This window comes from Elephantulus edwardii, unplaced genomic scaffold, assembly GCF_000299155.1.
Source record: "Elephantulus edwardii isolate Elephantulus edwardi_28Jun2011 unplaced genomic scaffold, EleEdw1.0 scaffold00141, whole genome shotgun sequence".
NCBI lineage: Eukaryota > Metazoa > Chordata > Mammalia > Macroscelidea > Macroscelididae > Elephantulus > Elephantulus edwardii.
The window spans coordinates 4,938,713-4,942,575 of NW_006399891.1; positions in this window are offsets into that span (position 1 = coordinate 4,938,713).

Consider the following 3,863-nt stretch of genomic DNA (forward strand, 5'->3'; position numbering starts at 1 on the left):
AAAAAAAAATATTTTCTTTGGATACTAGCTCCAAACAACCATATTTACCCACTTTTCTCAAACTTTTTGTTGTGATTTGAGTAAAAGTCTACAGAGCACATTGGTTTTCCATCCAATGATTCACCGCGCATTTGGCTCTGTTACATCGACTGCAGTTGCCATGCTGTGGCAGCACTCTTCCCACATCTTTCCTGTGTTTGCAGTGCCCATTTGTTCTTGCCTTCTGAGCTTTATTCTCAGGAAAAAGATTCCCTTTTCTTTTTAGTATGGTTGATGGTTCTGAGGAGTGCACACCTCTCTGATTTTATTGTTTATCTTCTAGATTTGTCTATTGTTGGTTGAGTTTTGGGTCTTGGAATGATTTCACTTTAAGGCTTAGGTTTTACTAATTTAGGGAGCTCTGGTGGCCTCGTGGCAAGAAGCTGCACTGCTATGCCAAAGGCACACGGTTCAAGGCCACCAACTGCTCCATGGGAGAAGGATGGACAATCTCCTCCTGTGCAATAAACTGCCTCTGATAACCTGCTGGAGGACCAACTATGGGTCGGTTCCAACTCAACGGTACACAACAACAACAGCAGGGCCACAGGGAGCCCTGGTGGCCTGAAGGTAAGAAGCTGCACTGCAATCCCAAAGGCATATAGACAATCTCTTCCCATACCATTAACTGCCTCTGAAAACCTGCTGGAGGCCCAACTGAGTTGGTTCCGACTTGATGGCACACAACAACAACAACAACAACAACAACAACAACAACAAAGGTCCCAGTGTTGGGAACTCCATCAGTCTCTAGCAGATCTCTAGTTTTTAAAACCATTTTTAACTTTGTTTCACATTTTTCTCCCAGTTTGTCAAGGCCTTTCTGTTGTATTCCATTCAGAGTGGCCAGCAATGGTAGCCAAGCAACATCTAGTTCTTCTGGTTTCACGGTCATGGAGACAGAGGCTCACATGGTCCATTAGTCCTTTAATAATTGTTTCCATGCATCTTTGATGTCTTTCACTTTCCCTTGCTTTAGGGAGCTCTGGTGGCCTAGTGGTAAAGAATTGGGCTGCCAATCCAAAGGAAAGTAGTTTGAATCCATCAGCTGCTCCTCCAGAGAAAGATGGGCAATCTTCCACACAATTTACAGCCTCTGAGAACCCATTAGGGGGTTAGCTAGGGGTCATCTCGGACTCGACAGTACACAGCTTCCTTGCTCTGCACAGAGAGAAACCTTCATGTTTACTCCCCTTCACAAGTTTCTTCATCTCGTTCAGGAACAAGTCTATGGTCTCGAGTCCTCTTTGCAAATCCTGACATGTTCTCAGAATTTTTTTTAGGTTTTATGTACATTTTTATTATATAAAATTAGCTTTCACATACATTTTTATTAGTATATATTCACACTTTTTTCAGCCTCTGAATTTTATTTTTATTTCCATTCATTCATTGTTGCACACTTTCCTCCTTGCTCACCTCTCCCCCAAGTCTACTTTTCTCTTTGACAAGTAAAAAAAAAAATTCTTCCCTTGTTATACAATTCCCCACCCCCTCCTCAGTCCACTCCACTGTCCAGGTTTCATTCTGGACTCTTGTCATGACAATAATACCTAATCATACATTCCTCCTAAACAGTACTCTCCCTCATCTGTTTCAATGCAGTATGTTATTTATCCCCTCTTAGTTTCTCCTCAACTCCAATGTCAGACCCACTTTACAACAGTGGTACTATGAAGTATTTCTCTTTTTGTGACTGAGAAATTTAACTCAGATTAATGTCCTCCAGGGTCACTCATTTTGTATAATATCTCATGAGTTCCTTTTTTTTCAATGCAGCATAGTATTCCATTGTGTGAATAAACCATAGCTTCTCTATCCATTCGTTTGTTGATGGGCACTTGGGTTGTTTCCAACTCCTTACTATTGTGAACAAAGCCACAATAAACATGGGTGAGAACATATCTGCTTGGGTAGCAATTCTGGTTTCTTTATGGCATATTCCCAGTAGTGGAATTGCTGGGCCAAATGATATTTCTATTTGCAACTTTTTGAGAAAGCACCATACAGCCTTCCACAGTGGTTGCACCATTTTACACTCCCACCAACAGTGAAAAAGGTTCCAGTTTCTCCACAACCTCGCCAGCATTTGTTGTTAAATTTTGCTATTCTTACTGGTGTGAGATGTTATCTCCTTAAGACATCAGGATGGCAGGTTTTACTCCTTTCCTGCTGTCCTTTATTCTCTCTGGCTACAGGGTTTGCTGTGATGCTGAACCTGTGCCATTGAGGGGTAAAATGCCATAATGTTTGCCCATGGTGGACAGTGTTTGGTGGAGCTCCCAGTTTAAAACACAGGTATGAAAGAGGAGTGGCATCTTCTTACTAAACTACATGCCTCTGGAAACTATGAACTTGGAGAAACGACGATAGTTATAGAAAGGCTTCAGGGTTTTCGTTCATAGGGTAGCTATGAGTCGTGCTCAACTCAACAACAATCAACAACAGGGTCTCATCTCTTCTGGAGTCTCTCCCCTAACTGCTCCCTCAGGTTCTGTAACTCTTACTGGACCAGACTTGACTCTTTTGCCTTGTTAAATATGCATTATACAAACCAAGCTTTTCTAAAAAAGACATTTGCTTTCCCTACAGGGGGAATGCTAAACTGTTTATAGCTTCCTGAAGCTTTTATTCTCTTCTAGGACACATTCAATAATTTCATTATATCATGTTTTTGTTGTCCAATATCCAGTTACCCTTTCCATTTTTAAGGGAGCCATGGAAAGTGCATTTTAAATGGCTGGCTCTCCATGTCTCTGAGTTGAGATCCACACTGATGTGCAATCTTTTGTTTCTGAAGGATTCACATAATGGCTAAAATGATGGGCTTTTTCCCTCTGGATATTAAAGTAATTTTTAAAAAGCCTACAATCACCTTCTGTGTTTCTGTGGTGATTTTAGATAATCAGCTTTGATGACAACATTTTCTGTTATCACCACCATTGAAATGTCAATTATCCACTAAGGAATTTACTTAAATCAAGAATAAACTTTTCATATGTTTTAGTTGTGCTTATTTTTGTGATCCCAGTTTATCATTTATATCTATTTTTCAGAATCCTATAAAGGAAATGTCTCAACATTCAGATGTTTACTTTGTGAATGTCCCCTAGTTTCAGTATCTGGGATTTTATATGTAGCCTGTTGAGGCTGCTGAACACTGACTTTAGAAGTCAGTGTTTCTTTCATTTTCCTGGAGCCTCTGGATATGTGTATAAGAATTCAATGGAAAAATACATTCAACATATTTTGGAGGAGCATCTGTGGGTAAGGGGGTATAGAATAGGTTGGAGATGGGAGCAGGGGACTGGCAGTAACGCAGAACAGAGCTTTTCAGAATATCCTGTACTCAAGAGAAAGAATTAAAAGAATCTGCATTTACTGAAATGATAACATTTGGTATTAATCACAGAAAGCTGAATCAGTTTTTAAAACATAGACTGACACTCCTATAGGACATAACATTATAAAGTGAGAGCAATTTCTCTTTTGTCTTTTTGTTGTTTTGGTTTTTCTCAGCTGTGTCATATATACCCTGTTCACACCATTCTCTTTGGGGTTCAGTTCCATGTCTCCCCTGGATACTGCAGATAACTTGGCCAATGTTGGGAAAGAGCAGGGGTTTTGTCTGCTACATTTGCTACCCGAGGCTCAGTGGGCAGACAGCAGTACTTCCTGGATGCATAAGGCTTGCTACAAGTGGTGGTGCCATGGGTGGGGGCTCAGTGGTGCAAACCACCCTCTGCTCCACAAGAGAAAGATGTGACAGTCAGCTTCCAATATTCTTCCCAAGCTTTACAGCGGTGGGAGCCCTACCTTCTGGG